The 27,038-nt window shown below is 44.0% G+C and overlaps 1 protein-coding gene across 5 annotated transcripts in view; it reads left to right on the top strand.

The window, feature by feature from the left end:
• Positions 1-27,038, top strand: part of RAPGEF4 (Rap guanine nucleotide exchange factor 4) — a 220,775-nt gene that overhangs the window by 90,367 nt on the left and 103,370 nt on the right. The window lies entirely within an intron of this gene.

Here is a 27,038-nt window from a genome sequence, read left to right as displayed (position 1 = left end):
GTTGAAAAAGGCTGGTCGAGGGGCTGCAATAGCCAAATTGTGGTATAATGGTTAGAAAGTTGCTCATAGGATATAAGAAACTCAGGTTCACATCCCATTATGTTGTGAAGCTAGCTAGGGGACCTCAGTTTGCTCACAATCCTCAGAGATGTCTTTGTGAGGATAAAATGATGGGGGGACATCCATATTTATCCCCCAAGCTCCTGACAGAAGGCTAGGATGAAAATTAAACAGTACCCTTACAAACCATCAGTGCGCTTCTGGTTGTGACATGACGGTCAGTCAGCTGAAGAGTTGTGTTTATTATTGTTTGTATCTCAATTGACTTCCACCAGCACAACTCCTCCAAGAGCCAGGGGTAGCTTATATATGGATTTCAAGCAATCTCCTCTTGATGGTGCCAGGTGTGCAAGAATTTTACATAGATACAAGGACTAACGTTGAGGAAGGCAATGGCTGACCACCTCTGCTTATTTCTTGCCCTGAAAACCATGAGTTGGGTGCAAGTTGACGGCACACTTTACCTTACAAAGAACGAGAGTCAGCGTATGGGGAGCGAATATATGTGAATATAGGAGCATATAGAGTAGCACTAACTTGAGCAAACCAGTAGGAGCTTTTATAGTGGCCAGCATGTCTCAAGCAAAAGTATGAGGTGGTGAACGTGCAGGGTAGCTGGAAAGAGAGTAGGCTTCCACTTTCTACAGCTCTAGTTGAGCAAACTAGATGAGATTTGCAGTGGGTTAGGTAACATACTGCCTCTGCCCTCCTCAGTGTAGTAACAGAGTATGGAGGAGAGGTTTGTCTTCCTACTCTCTTCCTTGTTTGGTATGAGCAGAGAGGCTGAGGAAACACTGTACCGCTTTTAATATTTGCTAGGTATGAGGGACAGTGGAATTGTCTGAAGGCACACAAGCTAGGAATAAGAAATCCTGAGGAATAGAAAAAGAGGTTGCTGAGGAATATGCAACTGTGCCTTTCCCAGGCATATACTTGGGGTGAAATGATTAGGAGGAGGAGAAGGAGAAGGAGAAGGAGAAGGAGAAGGAGAAGGAGAAGGAGAAGGAGAAGGAGAAGAAGAGTTGGTTCTTATATGCTGCTTTTCTCTACCAGAAGGAGTCTTAAATCGGCTTACATTCGCCTTCCCTTTCCTCTCCCCACAACAGACACCCTGTGAGGTAGGTGAGGCTCAGGGAGCCCTGGTATTACTGCTCGGTCAGAACAGCTTTATCAGCACCATGGGGAGCCCAAGGTCACCCAGCTGGCTGCATGTAGAGGAGTGCAGAATCTAACCTGGCTCGCCAGATTAGAAGTCCGCACTCCTAACCATTAAACAAAATTTCTCAACCAGGGTTGTGTGAATCCCTGGCATTTCTTGATGGCCCTGGGAGGGTTTCCCAAATGGGTGGGAGTTAATTAATTTTTTAATTTTTAAAAATTTGTTAAACATTTATAAATTGATATGACCATATATGGTCATGTTGACCTGCCCCCCCCCAAATGGCCAATTATGGCCCTAGAGGGAGTGGGAAGGGGAGGAGCCCTGGGTGATTGTGTCCACAGCTCTGCTTTTCAAGCATATTCTGCACGATTGCACCACTTCTGGGGTTTCCCAAAGCCTGAAGAATATCTCTGGGATTTCTCATCAGTAAAAAAGTTGAAAAAGGCTGGTTTAGAGCGTGGCTATGAGAAGAGGAGAAAGTGCCTAAATTTGGATTCCCTTCCCACCCTAAGAACTCTAAACAGGAGTTAGGGGATCCCAAACTAATGAACTGGAAACTCTGTCCCACCTCCAGGTTATGCTGTCCACATGTAGACAGAGGCTGCTCAGATTCAAATTCTTGTGCCTCCAGACTATTTTCTGAGCCGCATCAGTATCATCTAGTGTGGCGAATGGTTCTGGACTCACAGGTTTGGATTGACCTTCCATGCCCGCTCGGCTACTCCATTTGAACCAGGCAGGGGAACATGGGAATTGATTGGCATCGATTCAACATGCTTGACGCTTCCAAGACTCTCCATCTGGAAGCACCCCTAAACACAATCGTGTGGAAACGAGGGCCTGATATTATAAAGTCACCAGGAGATTATTTTTACCTCATCAGTTTCATGTGGCGAATTGTATGCTTGTGTGAATGAGCTCTGTGTTGGTGACAGCTGGTATTTATCACATCAAGAAGCCTATTAGTCCTCAAATCCTTGCTGAAACTGCATCGATGTTTCTTGTTGATGTCGGCATATCTGAGTCCCGTTTTCCTTTGCGGTCCTTTGTTTCTGTCAGCGTTGTCATAAATTTGTCAGCGTTAGACATAGGACCCCGCACAAGCAAAGTTCAAGAGAGCACTGATTAAGGCTCATAAATCTGTCATACTGGCCAACAATGAAGAGGGTTAAACTAGATTGTTAAGAGTTCAAGTCAGGGTTAATTGCCGAGACAGCCATTTAGTGGGGTAGCTGGGATTACAGAAAGAAGGGCTAGGAACATAGGTAGACCAGAAAGGAGGAATACTCATAGGGGGCAGAGTCTTTTGGGAAGAGGGGAGTCTAGTCTTATTAGAAATAGCATTTTCTCTGCTGCTCTGTCAAGATTCCATGGCTCGGCATGATATTTTACAATATCTTCAGATTGGAGAAACCTCTTTGGGGAGTACCATTTTTGGATTCCAGGCCAGGAAGTGTTACAATTTAAGGGCCCAAGAACCTGGGTTCAGTGCTATTTGACAAACAGTAAATTGCTAGTGAAGGTGTTCTTAATTTTCTCAGCTTTTTGTTAAATAAAATGTACACTTGTCATCATAATTCCACAACAGACTCTTTGAATTTCTATACAATTTATAAGTAGTAACTTGTTTACCTCTCTGGTTTAGAGATAGTGTCCATGGTTGGGGATTCTTGGATTAACCTGGGGACCACGAAGCCACTCCCTTTTAAAGGGGCACTGTCGCCCAGCTGCTGGTCAGTGGTATCTAAGGTTGCCAGGTTCTCTTCGACTACTGGCAGCGGAAGGGGGGGGGTAGGGTTGCCAGATCCAGATTGGGAGACTCCTAGAGATTTGGGGGTGGAACCTGGGAAGGACCAGGACCTCAGTGGGCCACCCTCCAAAGCGTCAATTTTCTCTAGGGGAACAGATCTCTGTAGTCTGGAGATGAGTTGTATTGCCAAGGGATTCCCAGGTCCCACCTTGAGACTGGCATCCCTAGTGGCATCCTAAAGGTAAAGGGTAAAGGTATCCCCTGTGCAAGCACCAGGTCATATCTGACCCTTGGGGTGACGCCCTCCAGTACTTTCATGGCAGACTCAATACGGGGTGGTTTGCCAGTGCCTTCCCCAGTCATTACCGTTTACCCCCCAGCAAGCTGGGTACTCATTTTCCCGACCTCGGAAGGATGGAAGGCTGAGTCAACCTTGAGCCGGCTGCTGGGATTGAACTCCCAGCCTCATGGGCAAAGCTTTCAGATGGCTGCCTTACCACTCTGCGCCACAAGAGGCTCCTCAAGTGGCATCCTAGTTTGTGTTAAAATTGAAAAGAGCTGGGATTTGGCCAATGCCATTTCCAACTTTTCATGAGGGGTAATGCCCCTTATGGGAGAATGGCAGTGACCAGGGGGACATGTTTAGCTCAAAAGAAGGTCATGAAGCAGGCTGAAGAGGACATATCTGATTTCTGTCCACTGGTTGTGCCGGAGAGAATCAGAAAGAGAACTGGGAACACAGTAATTGAGCATCCTCTCTCCTGTTATTTGCAGACCGATTGAGGCCGTATTAGACTTGGCTGACAGGAGCTCAAACCTGTAGACACCCTCATGCCCCACAGATAAACAAGCACTTTGCCCTCTGAATGGGTATCTGAAGGCATATTTTGAACATGGGGTGGAGACCGTGCTGGTCGCCCTGATGGATGATATCCGGCGCCAGCTAGATCAGGGCGGTTCCGCCATTCTCGTGCTTTCAGATCTGTCGGCCGCATTTGATGTGGTCGACCACGAGTTATTGGTACACCGCCTTGCCAGAGCTGGAATAAGGGGGACTGCGCTTCAATGGCTAGTCTCCTTTCTCCAGAACCGGACGCAGAGGGTAGCTGTGGGGGAGGATATGTCGAACCCTCGTGAGCTCCCTTGTGGGGTTCCACAGGGGGAGATACTCTCCCCTACACTTTTTAACATCTATACGTACCCTGTAGCCCAGCTGGTGCGGGGCTACGGGCTGGGATGTCACCAATAAGCGGATGACACCCAGCTCTGCTTCCTAATGGACGGCCGGCTGGACTCCACCCCGGATACATTTGCCAGCTGTTTGGAAGCAGTGGCTGGATGGCTCAGGCAGAGTCGCCTGAAACTCAGCCCCTCCAAGACGGAGGTCCTGTGGCTGGGCAGAAGAGGGCAGGACCAGGAAGCATGTCTCCCATGCCTGGACGGGGTGCAATTAACACCTGCACCAGTTGCCAGGAATTTGGGGGTGACATTTGATGCCTCCCTTTCTATGAAGGCTCAGGTCACTAAAGTAGACCAGACGGCTTTTTTCCACCTTCTCCAGGCCCGGCTACTAGCGCCCTACCTGTCCTCAGAATACTTGATGTAAACCGCCGTGAGCCCAAATTGGGGAGCGGCAGTCTATAAATCGAATAATAAAATAATAAAAATATTAACATGCAAGATGAGAGCAAGAGCCTAGTATGTCAGACTCAGCTTAAAACTATATTTTGTGAAATGCAACAGATATGTTATAAATATGATTCAGAGCTCTCTGTCCCCCCTCCCCCCTCCCCCCACTACATCAGCTTCTTCACCAGTTATACACATATATCTCACTAACCTTTAATACCATATCGGAACATAACATGTTTGTTTCAATGTGACATATCAAAATGTATAAATATAACACCTCATCTATAAAACATAACGCCAGCTGCCAACCTGATTTGCAACCATGAACTTGCCAACACCATTTCAAACTAAGTAGGTGCCTAGGAAAATAGATCGGTTTGGGAAAGGTCTGAGATATAATTTAAACGACGACGCTGACTGCTTTGAAACAGGGTTTTAAATGCGGGGCGTCACGCCTAAAGCAGGAATTGGGGAGCGGGGTGTCCGGTTTCAAGAGCAGGAAACTAGGCATGCTGATGAAAAGCTGCTCCACTAACGCCACCAGCCACGGTTTTTCTTGCTACGTTCTTTTTCCTTCATCAGATCGCTGTTCTGGAAATAAGCCTGCTTGAAAAATCCAGGGTGGTATGTTGGTAAGCATGAAACACATGAAGACTGGGGCACCTCATCTCTTTCGATCGTCCAGATAATTGCCAGCCTCTGCTTTATATGTTTGTTTAATTAATGTATTTTATTTACTTGATTAGTACCCCAAAAGGGACCCAAGCATTCTCCTCCTTTCCATTTTATCATAGAATCATAGAATCACAGAGTGGGAAGGGGCCATACAGGCCATCTAGTCCAACCCCCTGCTCCACGCAGGATCAGCCCTAAGCATCCTAAAGCATCCAAGAAAAGTGTGTATCCAACCTTTGCTTGAAGACTGCCAGTGAGGGGGAGCTCACCACCTCCTTAGGCAGCCTATTCCACTGCTGAACTACTCTGACTGTGAAAATTTTTTTCCTGATATCTAGCCTATATCGTTGTGCTTGAAGTTTAAACCCATTACTGCGTGTCCTCTCGTCTGCAGCCAACAGAAACAGCATCCTGCCCTCCTCCAAGTGACAACCTTTCAAATACTTAAAGAGGGCTATCATGTCCGCTCTCCACCTCCTTTTCTCCAGGCTGAACATTCCCAAGTTCCTCCTGGTTCGATCACTTTAACTATTGTGCCACACTGGGTCTCTTTGTGATGCGAACTGGAAATGCTGTCCCAATATATTTTAGTTGCTTTGAATATGTGTGACCAAAAAGGGGGAGAGGGACACAAACCTATATAAGTAAGGTAACCAAAAAGATTGAGACCAAAAAACAAACAAAATTAAAACATAGCTATGCAGTACTAATATACAAAATGTCAACTATAATGTAATTACGCATACATTTAAAGATGTTAACATTACATTAAAATACATTCCAAAGGATCTGGCAATATAATTATCTATGCTTAATGTAAAAGGTAAAGGTAAAGGTATCCTCTGTGCAAGCACCAGGTCATGTCTGACCCTTGGGGTGACGCCCTCCAGCGTTTTCATGGCAAACTCAATACAGGATGGCCTTGCTAGTGCCTTCCCCAGTCATTACCATTTACCCCCCAGCAAGCTGGGTACTCATTTTACTGACCTTGGAAGGATGGAAGGCTGAGTCAACCTTGAGCCGGCTGCTGGGATTGACCACCCAGCCTCATGGTCAGAGGTTCAGGCAGCATTTCTGCCGCTTACCATTCTGTGTCACAAGAGGTAGAGGTGTTTAAATCTATAAATACAGGTTAAAAGGTACAAATTATCTACCTATACAAGAACCAAATGGATTTTGGCTAAAAGCCTTCCTTATTGGTAAAATCCAAATTGAGCACTCCGGATCTGAATTGGAGTTGACTGTCTCAGCACAAATTGCCATCTTATCCACCATCTGTTACAGTCTCTCCCCTGTTTTGGTTTACAATATGGAAGAAGGTAAGGACTGGAATCCTGGCTCTGATGTCAACTCAGAAACCATGTTGGCTCCGAGCCCAGAGCTGGAGATCCTGCCGCAGGATCCCCTACAGAAGATCTATGCATGTATAGGGATCAGATGTTGTGGATGGCCCAATCACTTGAGACTGACGTGGTCACAACTGACCATAAACCTAAAGATAAAAATTGGGACCACTGTTACTCCGAGTCACCTGGCATTATTGCTTTTCCTATGCTGGTCTGATGTAATAATTGTGGCAGAGTATCCCTTGAGGCCATACCTTGTCGGACAGGAGATTTTAACAAAATCATACAGAATTTTGTGAACGACGTGATTACTCATTGACCGCCTTCCCCCTCATAACAGAAGAAATGCAGCCAAGGGGACGCTGGTCCCATCATGATAGAAAAGGCAGGAAGCTAGACTTCCTGGGATGAAAGATATATGCCTCCTTGGCCTTGTGCCTGAGAAACTACCAGGCCATTACGGCAGGCTGTTAGCTCTTTCTGTAGGGGATGGATTCTCCCTTATCTAGAGCTATTGCCTGAGGGCAGACTGCCCCTCGCCAATCTGCTCCAGACAGAGGCAATGAAGCTGTCCAAACCAGCAGATTAATGCCAGCCGCTGCACAGCTGACTCAACTCCAAGAACAATGGCCAACGCTCTTGTGTTGCAACGCTAAGCCCAGCTTAGGTCGACAGCTTTACCAATGGAGACGAGACAAAAAAGGGGACGATTTGCCCTTTGAGGGCATGACTCTATTGTTGGAAAATCCTCTCAAGACTCGCTCTCAGATGAACAGGAATATACAGACTGCTAGGCCCACAGCATTATACATTGCAGCTTTTATCCCCATCGCTTGTCTGCCTTAGCAGTCCTACCAGAAAAATTATTGTTACTTCAGCCCAGCCTTTCTCAACTTTTTTACCATTGAGAAATCCCTGAAATATCCTTCAGGCTTTGAGAAACCCCAGAAGTGGTGAGATTGTGCACAATAGGGTTGGAAAGCATAGCTGTGGACACGCCCACCCAGGGCCCCTCCCTTCCTCACCCCCTCCAGGACCATCACTGGCTGTTTATTCCCACCCATTCAGAAACCCTTCCAGGGCTCTCAAGAAAGCCTGCTTCAGCTCTTCAAGTTCATAGTGTCCTGGCACCAACACTCTTCTACCTCAACTGGGTTGCTTGAAAAGGAAAAGTGTTTCCAGACCTTGACAGAAATATTCCTCATGGAAAACAAAACTGAGCACATCCTCAAAGGAGCTCATCAGGCCATATTTTACTTCATCTGCTACAATAAATCTGAACTGATTTTTTAATGCCATTAAATTTTTTTTGAAATTTGAAATCTGAATTCCTGGTACTGGTCTATTACTTTCTTATCAGTTAGCCTCATTACTCTCCAAAAGGTAGAAAAATACACAGAATGTCTAGAAAAGAGAGCAGCTATATCTTTCAGACCAAAATCTAAATTGGTATTAGAAGCATAGGCTGGGAACTCAAAAGATCATCATTCTCTCAGTCCATTGGAACAGGGGTAGTCAACCTGTGGTCCTCCAGATGTCCATGGACTACAATTCCCATGATCCCCTGCCAGCGTTTTGCAGGATCTTTCTAAGTTCAGCCAGTTGACGAACCTCATCACCCACACGGACTGCAAAATGACATGGTGAGTTCATCTATTTCTTCAAGCAGTCCTTGCAGACTGGATCTTTGTGTTTTTACATTTGATCTTTATAATTGGAGACAAAAACCTCCATGTTTCCAATCACTGCCCACACTGCAAAGTCTCAAGATAGCCATCGAATGAAGCCACTGTTTCACATTCAAGGACTTCAGCAACTTCCAGGAACTCTGCTTGCCTTACAGAAGACCTGTTGAATATAGAATACACAGTTCTGAGAAATGGTTCTGCATCTTCCACTTAGGATACATGCCTGCAGGCATCCTTTTTCTCCATGTTCCAGGGAATGAGGAATGTCACGATGAAGTTGTGCAACGACACCATTGTGCTTTCCTAACACTGCAGAAGCACCATTGGATATAAACATGACCAGTTTTTTGCATATCCAGGTCATGATCACTGTAAATTTTTTTAATGGCTTCTGAGACTGAAGCACTAGTCCATGCAGTCAAAGTCATAAACCTAGTAGATGTTGTTTTTTAAATGTCACTGTGGGCAGGCCGATATTTGGCCTACATAATCAAGATTTCTGTAAATGATACATCTGTGCTTCTATCCATTAGAAGCATGTGACACTTGACACTGCGCAGTTCTGCCATCATTTCATTGTGGACAGTTTCACTGATACAATCAACACATTCAATTTTTGCTGTGCCTGCATTCTGGCCCTGCCAATTGCTTTGTAAGATGATCTTTATATGTCCCACACTGAAAGTATGGAAATTTTTATTTTTATAGGCAACAAGGCAGAATTTTAACCTGATCATGTTTGATAGATTTGTGTTCCGCTATCTCACTCCTGGTTTGTCTATCTCCAGAACTTTTACTAATCATCTTCAATATGTCTCCTGATTTCTGATGCTTTTGTTTCGCCATGTCTTTTAAAATAATCAAGCTTCCAATCTTCTCAAAATTTCCCTGTGCCAAAATCGTTGGCAGCACCAGCTTTCTGACGTACCTCACACACTACTACACCACAGAACAAAATTTGAGTCCAAAGGCACCCTAAGACCAACAAAGTTTTATTCAAGGTGACAGAGTAGGGGCTGAACTTTTCACTTTTATTATGCTATGAAATGCTGTAATTCTTAAGGTGCCCATTCAATGGTTAAACATTGTTTGTGACAATGCAAAGTTCTGTAATATTTTGTCTTTGTAACTTGGCTCTGTAACTTAGCTTCTGGAATTATGTCTTATTCAGAAGGCCTTGTGAGGAGGATGTACTTAACCATCTCTTGAAATACTGCCAAATAGTGCCAATGTTTATGTACCGGGCCAGCCTATTTCCAAGGCCAGTGGAAGTGACTAGAATTGTTGATATTAAACCATTGGAGTTGGGCGGGGGGCTGAGAGGAACGGAACATTGCCTTTTGGGGCCTTTACGGTGACTTTACAAATCGGCAATTGGTGGTCCGGGTGGGATGTGCAAACGGTGGAGATCTTAGGTTATTGGCTTGACCCGTAAGGGCATCACCTTTACCCACCTCCAATGGAAAGTTATTTAATCTCATGTATCTCTATTGTTCGACACACAGGGTCTTTGGGACCAACCCATCTGTGTCACTTTGTTCTACTGTAGCTGAATAAAATCATAAAAGTTTCCAGTCTAGTGGTCATTCTGTTTGGGTACTGCACGCTAGGCAAACGATCCCAAAACGCCCAGACCAGGCCCTGGGCTATCAAAGGTGTGAGCTTTCTTGTGCATGCACATTTCCGCAGAGCAAGAATCATAAGAGTACAGATAAAAGAAGAGAGTAAATTAATAGTAAATTGGTAAACAGCATCATGACAAATATGCAGCATGACAATGAAGATCGGATAGTTCCTTGCTAGAATAACAAAATCAGTCCAATCTTTATACCCTTCTATGTTCATTAAGTCAATGTGCATGGAAGGGAGTAACTGTTTAGGATGGTGCTGTTGAATAGGCTGCCTAAGGAGGTGGTGAGCTCCCCCTCACTGGCAGCCTTCAAGCAGCAGCTAGACAGATGCTTCTCGTGGATGCTTTAGGCTAATCCTGCATTGAGCAGAGGGCTGGTCAAGATGACCTGTATAGGCTCTCCAAACTCCATGATTCTATTATTCTAAGTCTTGAGAATTGTACTTAAGAGCTTAACTGAGTGTAAAAAAGTAGAAGTACATCTTTGCTTATTTGCTAGACTACAACAACAGTGAGTCGTACAAGTTACCCAAAGTGCTTGAATGGTTAACTTTAAAAAAAATTCTACACTCAGCCTTCACTGTGTGTTATACGTGGCAACCACAGGATAGTATAGCTGAACTATAACAAAGATGAAGGAAAATATTTTAATGGCAGATTGTAAAAGAAAGAGAGCAACTGACCCTCCGATTCACCATCTGTGTATTATGTGTGAAATCAAGAATATATGTTTCTTTAACTAGAACAAAGATATTATTGGCTTTTTTCAATAAATACAGGTTCTTAGAGGTGAGCATTGTAGCCCAGGGGTAGTCATCCTGTGGTCCTCCAGATCAGGGGTCCCCAACCCCCGGTCCGCGGCCCGGTACCGAGCCGCAAAGGCCATCGAACCGGGCCGCCAGCGGCTGCGCCTGCCTCCCCCACTGCAGCGAGGGGGGGAAGAGGCCGGCATGGCAGCCGGTGCGGCAGCCGGTGCGGCAGCCGGCGCGGCAGCCGGTGCGGCAGCCGGCGCGCCAGCGACGCTAATGCGCACGTGCGGAACTGCCGCGCTTGCGCATTTATGCCCCCTGGTGGCCAAAACACGCATGCGCGGCAACTCTGCGCATGCGTGTTAGCGCCACCTGGTGGCCAAAACGCGCATGCACGGCAGTTCCGTGCGTGCACGTTTTTGAGCAACTGCGGCAGCCGGGCCACTGGCTCTCCCCCACCCCCTGAGGTGGTCCCCGACCAGATGAAGGTTGGGGACCGCTGCTCTAAATGTTCATGGACTATAATTCCTATGAGCCCCTGCCAGTGTTTGCTGTCAGGGGGTCATGGGAATTGTAGTCCATGAACATCTGGAGGACTACAAGTTGACTACCCCTGTTGTAGCCCACAAGATGACATGGCTCTTTTAACACTTTCGGGCAGCCAATGAGAATGCCAAAGTTAATTTTTGAACATTGATTTCTATTCCTCGATGTATATGGATCTAGGTTTTAACATGTGATTGAAATTGTTCTGAAAATTCGAATCTGTTCATTAGATGCATTCATTAAATCTAACTTTTTCTGAAGTATTGAGACAGATTAAATTCTTCTGAAGATTATAGTTTATAATTCTCGCTTGTAATTCTGCAGAAAGGTATCACTTTGGTTGCCCTGCAAGCAATGCAAGGTAACACCGAAGGTTAATAGCAGCATCTATGTTTTAATGACGCATTTTGTTTGTTCTTATGAATGTGAGGAACTCAGTTAATGTGGTGAGGAGGGCAACAGAGGAAGTATTTCATCTGGGTAACTGTGGTGGTTCTTGCTGGGCCCGCATGTGGTTTATTCATTTGTTTCTCCTTCCTGTGAGGTTAGATTCAAAGCTCCCTGTTGACATCATTCTTCAAGATCAATTTTTAGCTTCTTCTAACCACCCCTATTCTGGCCTGATGTCAAGTAGAGTGGAATCCTACACTAAAGTTCTCCAAGCAAAGGGTAGACAGGTTTACATTCATATGGATATTCATCAGCGTTGTGATCTGCACCTATCCATTACACTGTTAGAGGTGTCTTGCTATGTTGACTTGCTAATTACCTTAGGATCTGCATCAGGCCTTCTCCGTGTTTTATGGAGCATAATAATATTGTAGAATGATGTTAGAAACTTCTTGACGGACAAACAGAAAAGAGAATTTGTTGGGCAAAATTTTTCCAAAATCCTCTGTTAGGCTAGTTTATCTCAACAAAAAGTGAAAAATTGAGTGGAAGATGTTTGGTTCAGGGAGGTCTGTTACGGTTAGAATTTCTTCTTTGTATTAAGCACAGCTGATGAGTTCAGTAGAACCTCAACATTTCAGTGGTTTCATAGGCGGAGGTTGTCAGTAAAACTGTACAGCTTTGAAAAATTGTCCTCTAACAGTTCAATCAGTTTGCTGCTTTTTGGTCAAGTACTTATCTGTCTTGGCACATTCCTGTACAGCCCATCTTCTCAGCAACAGACAGGAGAACATTTTATTTTTTAGTTATATTGTTCGGCTATCAGGAGCTCAGTTAGAATGGTTGTGTTGACTGATAAGAAAGGCACAATGGATCTGTCTGGGACATGGCTTTAAGGCAGTGCTTCTCAACTTTGGGGTCCTGACCCAAAGTGGGGTCGCCTGGCCCTTTCTGCGGGGTCACCAGGTTGGTGGCTGCAGTGGTGGGCGGCAGCGGCAGGCGGCGGTGGTAGCAGGTGGTGGCAGCCGGCAGCGGTAACAGGCAGCTGCGGGCGGTGGCAGCGGAGCCATGGTACTGGCTGCCTCCACACCACCTCCAGATTGTTTTGTGCCTGCATGCCGCCCCTGCTGCCACCGCAGTTGGGGTCGCAACGTTATGATGGTTGAGAACCGCTGCCTTAAGGTGTTCTGATTGTTTTACCAAAATTTGAGCTTGTAAAGCAACCCAAAGTATGCTTCCATTTTGTTATATGCCAGTCTCTACCATGGTTTACTGTAGGAGAATTGACCCATATTGTGAACATCCAGCTTGCCTATCTAGATTCTTCCTCTCTGAGAATTTCAGAAGTCAGCTAGATTTGAGTCCAGTCGCACTTTAGGAACCAAGAAGTTTTTTTGGGGGGTATAAGCTTTTGAGAGACAAATCTCCCCTTGTCAGATATCTGATGAAAAGAGCTTTGCCTCCTGAAAGCTTATACCAGACTTTTGACCATGGAGAAACCCCTGAAATAAATTTTCAGGCTTTGAGCACCTCTGGAAGTAATGTCAGCTGGCCATACATCCCTCAGAAATGGCATAACTACTCACACCCTTCACTCTTCTTTCACTCCCTCCCCATACCTTTACTACTACTGTGGTGGCTTTGCCTCATGTAGCCAGAAAGAAGGGCAGGAGCTGGGAAGACAGCCTGGGCCACAACAGACTCTCCCCCTTGGAGTTTTACACCCATGGCCTACCCACCAAGCCCTCTAGCTAAAGGCAGCCAATTTCCTAGCTTATGGCCAAGTCCATTTAGCCCCTCTGGAGCTCCCACTGGCCCCCAGGGTTCCATGGCCCCCTGGTTGGGAATCCCCGGCAAATACCTTTGTTGGTCTCCTAAGTCACTCCTGGACTTGAATCTTGTTGTTGTTCTGCAGACAAATACAGGTGCCCTCTGAAACTATTTTCCAGAAGTCAGTTGGGGTTGTAATGATGTTACTTTCCGAGATTTGCAAGAGTTGTAGTTGCAGAAGCAGGCAGCTCCTGGTGTGACCCCTTTTTGTGTAATACTTAGGACACCATCTCCTTACTCTCACAGCCAATCATGTGGAGCAACGATGTGGAGCACTGATGGTCATGAATAAGAACATAGAAACATTACACACAGAGAGGGATGACTACTAATCCCCATACCATGCTACAGCAAGCCTTTGCTTCAGTTCAGTCATTAACATGCCATGATTACTCTTTTGCTTCTTGTTGGCTTTATTTTTTCTTTGAAGAGAGTTTTTTTTTCCAAACAAGTATATACATATGATTTTTTTTTACAACTTCCTTCCTGGTGTTTGTTTTTTTTCCAGATTCCAAAATTAGAGCAAAGTCCAATTCCTCATGGGACTTCTTGTGCAAGGAGACATTGAAATTTGGCAGCCCCTCATCTGAAGGTGTTTTGGGCCTGTGGATGGCCTATGCTTTTACGTGCTAATTATCCCTAAATTGGACAGTATCATTGTTTGGTTCCCACCTGTGCATAAATTGTCCTATTTGTACATTATGGCTCTTCTTCAGTATATGTGCGTATGATTCGCTAAAGAAACCGTTGAATCAAGTCCTGCTTGCTTTACTGTTTGTTCAATATGTTACCCAATTTAATCAAAGTGAGTATGTATGATTGATCTGTCAAAATTAAATCTCTTTCCTAAATAGTTTTTAAGAGTAAGCTAGTGGTTGATTAAAAATGGCAGCAACATTAAAACTGTTTTTTTGTGTCTTTTATGTAAATTAATATTAGTATTCCAGTGCATTTAAGGGGAGATGATATTTGTTTTGCAGTTATAGAACTTTTTAATGGAGTGGATATACAAATATTATTTGCATCAGCACAACACACATTGAATTCTGGAGATACTTTACAATATTAGGTGCAGTCAATTCTCTTCCACAGTCTACTATATCATGGATTAACATTATTAGTAACACTCTGTTAATGTATGTGCAAAGGTGCTGTGATCCAAGATATGGTTCCCAGTGCTAGTTCACCTCCCAGTTGAATCAGAGTTTCAGTTTACATTAAGGATGTGCACTGTGGTGGAAGATTTTATATTTGGGGGGTCTGGATGTCAGGGAACCAGAAATATCAGTATACCCAGTTGAAAAATGTTTTGATTCCAGTCGCATCTTTAAGACCAACAACCTTTTATTCAAGGTATGAGCTTTGGTGTGCATACACATTTCCTCAGATACAATGTCGTGGAAAGGAAGTAATCAGTTCATACTTAAAGGAAAACTGTGGGAGTAAATTTACATGCAGCATAATGATAATGGTTAACAAATTTCAGAGATAAATAGGAAAAACCAGCAATTTGGATTTGTTTGTATTCACTTGAGATTGAATTGCACAGGAAACATTGTGAACAATAGCTAGGTGAGTTAGGTCTCACCTAACTGCTCTCAGCAATTGATTATAGATTTGCTCATTATTCTCTTAATGTGAACATCTTTATCTTTACCTTACATAAAATGTTTCCATGCAATTCAATCTCAAGTGAATACAGCCAAATCCAAATTGCTGTTTTCTCCTATTTATCTCTGGAATTTGTTAACCACCTAATTCAAACCAACGTGAAACAAGGAACATCATCAAAAGTATAACAAATGCCAAATTGGAGACTCCAAGCCAATTATTGAACCAGAGAATCTAAGCAAATGTCAAACTCAACAATCCAAAGAAAAACAACTTTAGCAAAGAATTCGACATTGCAGCTTACAAGACCCATAGAACTATGTTCAATCACAAAATTTAAGCTAAACCAACCTGGCCAGCCAATACTAAGTTCTGACAAGAAGTTACTAACTCATATGGCAGAATTCAAAGGTATGGGGGAGCCTTAAAACTCTGGTTCCGAATTGTCTTGGTTACTCCTAAGCAGCATTACATCCGTCTAAGTTCACTGAAGTCAACAAGGATAAAAAAAGAGAAAAAAATCAGTTTAGGATTGTCCTTTTACTATAAAACTCAAAGTTGATTTTTTTTTGAACATAAAGTACATCATTTCTAACTTAGCAGACAAAATTTTGCAGTCTGGCATATTTACAAAATTCTAACAGTATAATTGTCTTACTTTTCCACAAGCAAAATTTCAAATACACCGAATATTAAAGATAATGAGGCAGCTACAAATTGTTATACCCCTTGCAATCTTAGTATAAATGTCTCAGTCCTACTATGCATGGTTTTTTTCCCCTTGCTTTCACCATGTACATCCATTGAGAACCAGTTTGGTGTAGTGGTTAGGAGTGCGGACTTCTAATCTGGCATGCCGGGTTCGATTCTGCACTCCCCCACATGCAGCTAGCTGGGTGACCGTGGGCTCACCCTGGCACTGAGAAGACAGCTCTGACCGAGCGGTAATATAAGGGCTCTCTCAGCCTCACCCACCTCACAGGGTGTCTGTTGTGGGGAGAGGAAAGGGAAGGCGACTGTAAGCCGATTTGAGCCTCCTTCAGGTAGGAAAAAGTGGCATATAAGAACCAACACTACTACTACTACTACTACTACTACTACTACTACTACTACTACTACTACTTCTTCTTCTTCTTCTTCTTCTTCTTCTTCTTCTTCTTCTTCTTCTTCTTCTTCTTCTTCTTCTTCTTCTTCTTTGTTATTCTGCATTGATTTTCCTCCCTTCAGCACACAGTTCACTTTCTGGTCACTTACTGTTTTAAATTAATTTTTTTTACAAGTGGCCTGAGTCTAGTGATTTGAGACTGTCGCTAATCTCAGATTGCTGAATACAAAAATTAAAACAACAATGGAGGAATTTAAAAGGAGCTGCACAAGGCTGCTGGTGTTGACTAGAAAGGGGAATCAAAGCAGAGGCAAAGCAGTGTCCCCAATCCAAAAATATAAGATGATTTCAGTACTGCATGCAAACAAAATAAAAAAGGGGGTGATTGTTAGCATGAAATGAAATTGACACAACATGTAAAGAGAAAAGCCACAAGGATGGGAAGCCTAAAGCTTTGAAAACATTTTTCCCCTTTAATGCTTTATTGAACAAACTTGGGGAAGGAATCATTTTAGCAGTCTCTAGAAATCTAATATTAAAATGGCGACTGAGCCAGATGGGCCTACTGCAAATCACTGAATTTAATAATTGCTTGAGATCAATCTATTCTGAGGATAGAGTGCAATTAGTACAGGAGAGGAATTAAACAAACTGCCAAGATCATGACCAATATGCAGGATCAAATTAGTGAATCAAAAAGAGAAAACCATGCAAATTTGCAAGGAAGGGAAGGCAACTAGCATTACTATGTGGCTGTACTAGGGCATTGGCATTTTTTTTTAGTTTAGTGTCATAAGACTAAAAAAACTTTTCAGTGTTTCTGCCAGAGGATTCCTCCTCCATTCAGATGTAAAGCGTGGTTCAGTTGCAATTAACTTTACACAGGTTCACGCATACACCCACACATGTTGCCAGTGATCACAGATTGCCATGCCAGTGAAAATTGGGTCTGCTATGCATTCTGTACACTCAATGTGCTCCCCCATATTATGACATCGTGTGACCCTTTCCCATTTTTCACAGTGGCTGCTAACAGCAGAGAAGTCTAGTCAGTTAAAAAGGTAAAGGTATCCCCTGTGCAAGCACCGGGTCATATCTGACCCTTGGGGTGACGCCCTCCAGCGTTTTCATGGCAGACTCAATACGGGGTGGTTTGCCATTCCCTTCCCCAGTCATTACTGTTTACCCCCCAACAAGCTGGGTACTCATCAGACCTCGGAAGGATGGAAGGCTGAGTCAACCTTGAGCCGGCTGCTGGGATCGAACTCCCAGCCTCATGGGCAGAGCTTTCAGACCGCATGTCTGCTGCCTTATCACTCTGCGCCACAAGAGGCTCTATAGTCAGTGCTTAGCAATATGGAAAACAAGGCTTTGCAGCTGCTTGTCAATTTCAAAGAAAAAAGTCTTGTCACTTTCAACAGCAAATCCCTTTGCCTGTGTTCTTTTCTGTTCCTTTTCATTCAATGAACTAAGGCAAAAATGCATGTGCAAAACCTGAACCACAAGGATTTAAATGGAAGGCACTTGCTAGACACTATTGTGCAGTTGCTTTCGGGCAATTGCACAATTTTTTAAAAAAAACTTTTGGATGCCATCCCCCACATGTCACAAGTGATGGTCTTACCCTGATTTGGAAAAGTGAGGTTTTTATTGTAGATGATGAAGGATAAATACACAATCAGAAACAGAATGGCATATAAGGCAAAATCAGAGACCGAAGTCAAGTTTAAAGATTTACTGCTTGGAAAACCTGCAAGAAGATGTGTTTGTGTAATGGGCCTATCTGAGAGATAGGAAAAAAATAACAGTTCAAAGATCGAAAACTCTAATTTTTAAAGTATACAAAAGAAAGAGTGATTTGGACAAGCTATAGTCATACTTGGACTCGCAGCATTTTTGGATACTGTGTTAAACATTGAATACATTGAACTCTTTAATAATATATTGTCATATACATGATATCATATTGATAGGGAACCAAATGAGTCTCAGACAGTAAATACAACCTTGAAGCCTGTCTACAGCAGGATTTCTTGATGGCCCTGGATGGGTTTCCCAAATGGGTGGGAGTTTATATATTTTTTAAATTTGTTAAACATTTATCAGGTGATATAACCATATATGGTCATGTTGACCTGCTCCCCCCCTCAGATGGCCAGTGATGGGCCTGGAGGGAGTGAGAAGGAGAGAAGCCCCAGATGGGCATATACTCAACTATGCTATTCTGCAGTCATGCCACTTCTGGGGTTTCTCAAAGCTTTAAGATTTTTCCAGGGTAAAATAATTGAGAAAAGTCTGGTCTACAGAGAATGTTCAGCTTGGAGAAAAGGAGGTTGAGAGGGGACCTGATAGCCCTCTTTAAGTATTTGAAAGGTTGTCACTTGGAGGAGGGCAGGATGCTGTTCCCATTGGCTGCAGAGGAAAGGAAGCGCAGTAATGGGTTTAAACTACAAGTACAATGATATAGGCTAGATATCAGGAAAACATTTTTCAGTCAGAGTAGTTCAGCAGTGGAATAGGCTGCCTAAGGAGATGGTGAGCTCCCCCTCACTGGCAGTCTTCAAGCAAAGGTTGGATACACACTTTTCTTGGATGCTTTAGGATGCTTTGGTCTGATCCTGCGTAGAGCAGGGGGTTGGACTAGATGGCCTGTATGGCCCCTTCCAACTCTATGATTCTGTGATACAATATCCATAGAGGTTGTTGTCGTTTAATGCTGAAAATTGCCACATATAACAATCTTCAGACAGCACATTCTGAGGGGGCGAAACGTGTTGAAGCAGCTAATTAAAAGAGAAACTATTTCATATTCAGTGCTCCCCCAAATTTCTTGATGAGGGCGAGACTCTAAAGAATCCCCACGTTTCCCTCCCCCGCCACCCATTTCCTCACATCTCTCATGGCAAAACTACCACCATATGAAATGGTGGGCAAATTACCTTACCATTTGGTGCTTTTTCTCCCTTCCTTTCCCTGTGAAAATAATAAACTTCAAACAATTGAAAGCCATACCAGGAAGCGACACTTGACCATAGCCTCCTGATAAACCTCGGGCTGTTTGGAGATTTGTCCCCCCCCCCCCTTCACATTGGCATGAATGCAACCAGCACTGCATAGTGGAATGCAGCAAAAGCAAAATACTTATTGAATTCCCCATAGCATTTATGTGTGTGCATGGATATAGAGATAGAGATAGAGATAGAGATAGAGATAGAGATATATAGTCCCCAATGGCAAGGCAAGAGGATCCTGAGAAGAATATGTTAGTGTGAGTCTGCACATTTAAGCTGGGCAGCAATCCCATGCAAATCCATCTATGACTAAGCCTCGTGGAAGATAAAAGTACAGCTCTGTGTCAATTGCTGATTCTTTTAAAAAGCTAGAAAAGGCCCTCCAGTTGTGGTGGGTGGTGGGAGAAGGGGAATGGTAAATCACGGCGTAGCTAAGGCAGAGAAAGTGTGGGCAAACCTGCTGTCATTTGAACTCTCTTGCTGCTGGGAATGCGTCTGCAATAAGAGCTGCACAGAGAACTGTTGCTGTGTGGAAGCAGCCAGAGTTTCCGTGAAACTGGGAACTGACGATGCCTTCCTCAGAACACTTTCCTCTTGGAATGGACTTGAATAGGCCTGCATCCCAGTGCTCTCTGGGAACTGCGCTAGAACTGTCCTGAAGTGATCCAGATTTGGAATATTTATTTGCCTTGGAGGGCAAGTAGGCAGCTTGCACGTCTCTTTGTGAGACGGCCAAGGAGCAGCCAAGCCAGCTGTAGAATCAGCCATTCTTTTACAATGGTTGTCTAGGACTGTGTATTCATGTGGGCAGGAGGAGGGGAGGAGAACCTGTGCTCATTCAAAGTTCATAAGTAAGCCACTGTGTCCCTATCTCTAACCCTTCCTTTCTGTAGTACTCGGTAACATATTTCAAACAATCCAATCAGTGCATTATTTGGTGTGTAGTTTTAATATGCAAGTGTAATTTATATGGTTTGCAAGCATCATTCTGCCCCCGTGGGAACCCAAAGAAATTTACGTGGTGTATGGTTCTATTCTGCTGTATTTTATCTTCATAAGAACCCAAATCGACATTCTAACCACTAAACCACACCTTTGGTGGACAGGCCGGAGATGATGAAAACTATATTATTTAATAAATGGTAGAATAACCATCTATGATGCTAGCTTCAGGTGGGTTTCCGTGTTGGTCTGAAGCAGCGGTTCTCAACCTTTCTGGTGCCGCGACCCCAACTTCGGTGGCAGCAGTGTGCGTGGGTGGTGGGTGCAGGTGCGTGCGCACACAGACACACAACAATCGAGGCAGCTAGTGCCATGGCTCGACTGCCTCCGCCCAGTGTGGCCTGCTGCTACCCACTGCTGCCACCACCCCACCACCTGCCACCACAGGCCACTGCGGGCCGCCACCCACCGCCGCCACCACCTTCTGCCTGCCACCAGAGGCCTCTGTGGGCTGCTGCGGCCATCAACAGGGCGACCCCACGGAAAGAACCAAGCAACCCCAAATGGGGGCACGACCCCAAGGTTGAGAACCACTGGTCTGAATCAACAGAATAAAGTTTGAGTTGAGCAGCACCTTTAAGGCCAACAAAGTTTAACTCTGGGTGCATGCATACAAAAGCTTGTACCCAGAATTAAACTTTGTTGGTCTTGAAGGTACCGCTAAATGCTAATAGAATCCTATGAAGAGAATCACGCTTGAGTTTAGCAATAATCATATTGCTCATTATGAAAATAACCTTTTTCTTAACAATCTGGAGGTGTATTTTTTTTTAAAAGAATGTTTCACATTGTGCCAAATAAAACCTTTCCTTTGAAAGTCAGATAATGAGGAATTGTCTAAATTAATAAGCAGATGCTTTGTTCTGGAGCAGCATTTTGTGTGCAGTTTGTGCGCTTCTTTTTTTATACTCTCTGAATGATAAAAGTTTGAGGCCGTCAGGTAACAAAACTTTTGGTCTGCTTACCAACGGCTGCAGAGTCTATTGGACACTTAAGACATATGCTATTATTTAATCGGCACCTTTTCCAGTTTTTAGTTTGTATGGCCTGCAGGAAGTCAAACCATTTCAATCTTACTTCATAATAATGAGCTGTCACACTTTTTGTTGCAACTGGCCATACTAGAATCATTGGCAAAAGCAGGCCTAGAATTCCTGGATTGAATCTGAAGTAAATTTTGTTGTTAATGATAGTCTTCTATCTAAAGCAGCCTATCTCAACTTTTTTACCATTGAGAAACCCCTGAAACATTCTTCAGGCTTCAAGAGACCCAGAAGTACTATGATTATGTAGAATAAGGTTGGAAAGCATAGTTGTGTACATGCCCACCCAGGGGTCCTCCTCTTCCCAACCCTTCTAGATCTGTCATTGGTTATTTTGGGAGGAGGGTTGGTTGAAATGACTATATATGGTCACCCATTCAAGAAACCCTTGCAGGGCCACCAAAAAAAGCTTGATTTAGAGAATGAAACTAGGGTTGGGTTCTCGCGCTCGAAGCCGCCAGCGCCGTGTCATGGGGGGGAGGGGAGGCATGAGCATCAATGCCTGTGCCTTCCCTCCCCCCGCCACAATGTGGGGCTGGCTGCTTCGGGTGCGAGCAGCCACCTTGGATGCCGAAACAACCACCCCTAAATGGAACTTTTTAAACCTCCCCTTTCTTGGGCCAATTATGTTCTTCAGCTTAACCAACCTCAGAGGATTGTTGTGAAGATACAGTGAAGGAGAGGAGGTTGATATAGCACTTTGGCTCTCTCTACTGGAGACAAAAGGATACAAATGAATCAATAAATAAATGATGTTCTTGTTGGGCCAGGAACCATTTCAGGGAGATTGCTGGACTCTAGTGAAAGGGGTAAAGTGAAAAGTTCTGCGATTCGAAATGCTTCTGTTCAAGGAAGCAGAACTCTGGTTCCAATGGCCTATGTTTAAGGCAAATTTCTGTGTGATGCAGCAGTGGCAAAAGAAGAACCTCCGGCTGTTAACAAACCATGTCCCATCCTTCCCCACTATTCAACAGCTGTTTTTTTTAAGTGGCCCAAAAGGCTTCAAGTTGTTGAGTCATGGCCCTAATGAGCTGTTTGGTGGCAGGCAGGTATTCTGAGGTTTGCAATAACAATCTTAACATTTCAGGGAGGCCTGGGGCAAAGCTGAGTGAGGCTGACATTTTGCTTAAGACAAAGAACCAGATAGCTATTTCTCAACTCTCCTAATGAGAACCTTCAACATGAGTCTAAAATGCAATGAAAGATTTGCAGACATGCTATCCCCTCCCATCATTTGAATCAGCCAGAAAATGAAACTATTGGAATTGCTAAATTGTGTTTTTTTCTGGTTGTCCTACTTCCCAGTGGCGTCTTTTCTGGTAATTGGTCATATTGTATAGGTTACAGTGTTAGTAATCGTCTTGTCATCGTTTCCTACAATCTACTGTAGGAACAAATTCCTACGGTTGGATCAGACCAAAGGTCTGTCTCAGGGGTAGTCAAACTGCGGCTATCCAGATGTCCATGGACTACAATTCCCATGAGCTCCTGCCAGCACTGGCAAGGGGTTCATGGGAATTTTAGTCCATGGACATCTAGAAAGCCACAGTTTGGCTACCCATGCTCTAGGAATAGTGCTAGGTCACCGGGGGAGCTAATGCGAACGCTGGCAGGGGCTCATGGGAATTGTAGTCCATGGACATCTGGAGGGCCGCAGTTTGACTACCCCCGGTCTGTCTAGTCCAGCACCCTGTCTAACATATTGGCCAACCAGTTCCTCTGGACAGCCCACAACGGGGCACAGAGGCCGAGGCCTTCCCCTGGGGTTGACTCCTGCCTCTGGGATCCGGGGTTGCCCTGCTCCAGCAAAACCTCCAAGCCATGCTCTAGGCCATTGAGGCCAATGGGCAGGACAGCTCTGTGTCAAATTGACATGTGTCTGCTGAGCCAGGTGTGCAGCCTCTTCCTCCACATGTCAAGAGTAAACCCATTGGTGGGCCAAAGGCTTGGCACCTAGAGTGGGATGGACTTGAGCTGGAGCCTAGCAGGAGCAGCTGCAGCAGGTGCGTGGCAGGGCTCTATAAAGGTGGAATGAGAGGGGCAACAAGGACTTGCCTGCCTGCCACTGCAGTGGTGGGATGCAGAGCAATGCAGGGGCTGCTCCACCCCGGAAGCCAAAGGAGAGGGATGCTTCCGTGCATGGCCAGCCTCCTCCCCTTTTATTTTGTAACATTCCAATAATGGAGAGTCCTGGGGTACTTGAAGGCTTGCTCACTGTTGGTCAAAGTTGTATGGATTGTCATTCATTTCTAGCCCATGATCTTATGTTTCTGTAATATAGGTTTGGATTCTCTACTTTTTGCTTGTGCTCCTCTTTGTCCATTGTGGAGAGGTCCTTCATTGCAGATCACACGTCCCTCAGGCAATGGGCATTTCCACTTACACAAGGCTAATGCTTTTCACTGAACCAGAAAGGGCACTGAGCAAGAGGAACAGACTCCAAGGTAGAGACTGTTTCCACAGTGGATGAAGAGCTGCACAAGCAGGAACAAGGTGTAGGCTCCGGGCCATAACATGTGGCTATTACATATGTTGTGTAGACATAAAATAGGATTCCTTTGTGTGACAGTCCCCTTGCTTTGTTTTTATGCACTTCCCAACCCCATGCTGGCCATGGAAGAGTTTAATTCTGTCTTCTAAAGCTGTTCATGATATACGTAATTACATTTTCAGCTGTTCCCTATTTTAAAACATTTTCATTGTTTGTCTTCATGCATTTTACAGCTTTCCTCGCTGCGGTAGCACCACCTGCTTGCCTCGAAATATCATAGTTTTAGCTTCACAGATTGTACTGAGGAACAAGATTTATGACAAATTGTGGGAAAGGTAACCCTTTGGAGGGCTATAGGAAAGAAATGAAAGAAAGTTGGTGCGATTTTCTGTATACTTTTTGTCCTTTACACAGGGCTAGCTGTCACGAGAAAGTGTTTGAGAAATTCATTTAGCCCAAACTGTAGCAACAAAAAGCTGATTGTGTACCTGCAGGGTAGAGAGATAGCTCCAGTTTGTAACAACTTTGCTACCATTGTCTTTCTAGATTCAAATAAAAGTGCTGGTGATATCCTTTAAAGCCGTACATTTCTTAGAACCAGGATATCAGAAGGAAGAAGACAAAGAGTTGGTTTGTATATCCCACTTTTCACTACCTGAAGGAGTCTCAAAGCAGCTTACAATCACCTTCCCTTCCTCTCCCCACAGCAGACACCTTGTGAGGTAGGTGGAGCTGAGAGAACACTGCCATTACTGCTCTGTGAAAAGAGCATTATCAGGACTGTGACGAGCCCAGGGTCACCCAGCTAACTGCATGTGGAGGAGCAGGAAATCAAACTTGGCTTGCAAGATTAGAAGCCGCCGCTCTTAACCACTTTCCCAAGCGGGGAGGAGGATCTCCTCTGCCCATATAAACCTATGAAATAAATAAATAAACCTATTTGGGATCTTTACCAGGAGTCCTGTCTGGAGTTCCCATGGTGTTGGCACTAATATGGTAGGGTATTTAGAAAAGTGACTCTTTGATTATGGTACCCAGGCTTTAGAATTCTCTTCCAATGAACCCTGTTGCTATTTGCCTTCCACCATCTTGTAAAGACCTTTATGTATAAAGTATATTTGGATATTGCTGCTTTTTATTGCGATTGGTTCTATTGTGATAGTTTTGCTGTTCGTTATTTTAATACCTTGTATTGTAGGTTATGTGACAAAAAAGCGAGGAGGAAATACTTGAAATATAAATATATCTCTTGCCTTCTTAAAATGTTGTCAAACTCGGTTTAGAACCATTTTCAGTAGGGGAATACGGAATACTTTACTGAGGCAGAAGAATAGTCTGAAGAACTATTTCAAATTGGAAATGGCGTATTTCAACTTGGAATGTTTCTTGAGGTAAAAAGTTGCATGTGAAGAGAAAACTAGCACAGAGGGGAGATCTATATACTCTCTTTGCTTGCTGTACCATTGTTCAGTTTTCAAGGGATTTTGAACATAAAGGACTGTTCTAAACCTGATCTTCCACCTGCGCATTGATGAGATGCATTCTTATTCCCTTGCATGTCATAATCGAGTTTAACTCGACCAAACTAGTGGAAAGAAGGGCTAATCTTAGTAAAACCCTTTGTATCTTCCCCAGTCCAGAATATGAGTTCAGCTGAAATATCACAAAATGTTTGAAGGTCCAGGGTCTGGGGAAATTGAATAGGAAGCATAAATCTTCAGGTTTGTCAAATGAATCATAAATTGCTAGTGGAATCTGGCTGTGGCAACAGACTGCTCACATGACTGGATCCCACAGTGCAGACTTTTCAAAACTGTATCTCTCCAGATGCCCGTGGATGTCTTAGAGGTGAATGCTCCAAATGTATTGTGAGATCATGAAGATAAGGGCCAGTGGAAAGCTCACAGGTTTACAGCTCCGGGAACCGCTAAACTATGAAATTAAAACATGTATCATAATATCTGCAAGAGAAACTTATAAGGGATGTCCTCTTTTACTCCACTATATCTTCTATGTTTGCCTTTAAGAGCATAGTAGGATTAACGTAACCATTGGCTGCCAGATTCCCTTTATAGTTTGATTACTGTAGTAATCAACTGCAGGATGAAGTTAAACGCTGGACTGCTTCCAAACATGGAGAGATGTCCCTCAGATTTATTACATCGTCATGTCTTGGAGATTACCTTTGTTCATGGTAGCAGCTAGCCATGCTAAAAGAATGCTTGAACACACCATTCAAAGACTGATACTTGGGCTTATTTGTAGAACAATTCCAACTCTCAGAATAAAGCAAGCACTTATTTTGTCATAGCTGTGCATTTCTTCAGATTTTAACCCAACAGTTAAACCAGAAGTAGTGTGGGAATGGTTATCCAACTAAATAGGGTTCCTGTAAACTTAAGCATTCGCCGACATTCTGAGTCGTCACCCCTTTGTCACTCTTGAATTGTGCTGATACTACCAGTCCCTAATCTAATATTTGCTGCTGGAGGAAGATGAACTTCGATGGTACCTCTATAGCAGGGGTAGCCAAACTGTGGCTCTCCAGATGTCCTTTTTACTACAGTTCCCATGAGTCCTTGCCAGCATGTGTTGGCCAGGGGCTCATGAGAATTGTAGTCCATGGACATCTGGAGAGCCACAGTTTGGCCACTCCTGGTCTAGAGGGAGTAAATGGGTGCCAGTAGACAAAAGCAGACTCTTAGAATCATAGAGTTGGAAGGGGTCAAAGAGGCCATCTAGTCCAACCTCCTGCTCAGTGCAGGTTCAGCCTGAAGCATCCCTGACAAAAAGATGTGACTGCATTTGGAACACTATTACTACTGTTTACTTCTTTTGCATTTCTCCCATTTCTAAAACCGCACCAGTGGACCCTTTTATCATTCGTACCCTTGGCCTCTATTGAACACCGTGCTGTTCACATCTGTTCATGTCAGATTTTCCATAGTAATCAGCCTCACAATATTGTAAACTTTCAAGTAAATGAGATCTGCCTGATTTCCACTCTTCCTTTTTTGGGGACACACACATGTACAGATTGAACATGTATATCACTTGATACTTCCTTTCCTCTTCTTTGCCTTTTGCCAAAGAGCTGATAATCTTTCCCCATTCTTGGCTGGGTTATTCCATTATATACACTATATCGTTCAATGTTTCACTCTGAAAGCTACTTTTGAAGTGAGAAGGAGGTAAGAACTGTCTTCTTCCTTTTTGTAAGAGAACAGAATATGTGTGTGTGTGAGAGAGAGGAAGGAAGCTAGCTGGGACACACACAGCTTCAAGCTGCTTAGCATCAGTGGGAGCCCCTGCCTTTG

This window comes from Paroedura picta, chromosome 2 (genome assembly GCF_049243985.1).
Source record: "Paroedura picta isolate Pp20150507F chromosome 2, Ppicta_v3.0, whole genome shotgun sequence".
Taxonomy (NCBI): Eukaryota; Metazoa; Chordata; class Lepidosauria; order Squamata; family Gekkonidae; genus Paroedura; species Paroedura picta.
Note: the sequence above shows the minus strand (reverse complement) of the source record. Positions and strands in the feature narration are given on the sequence as shown.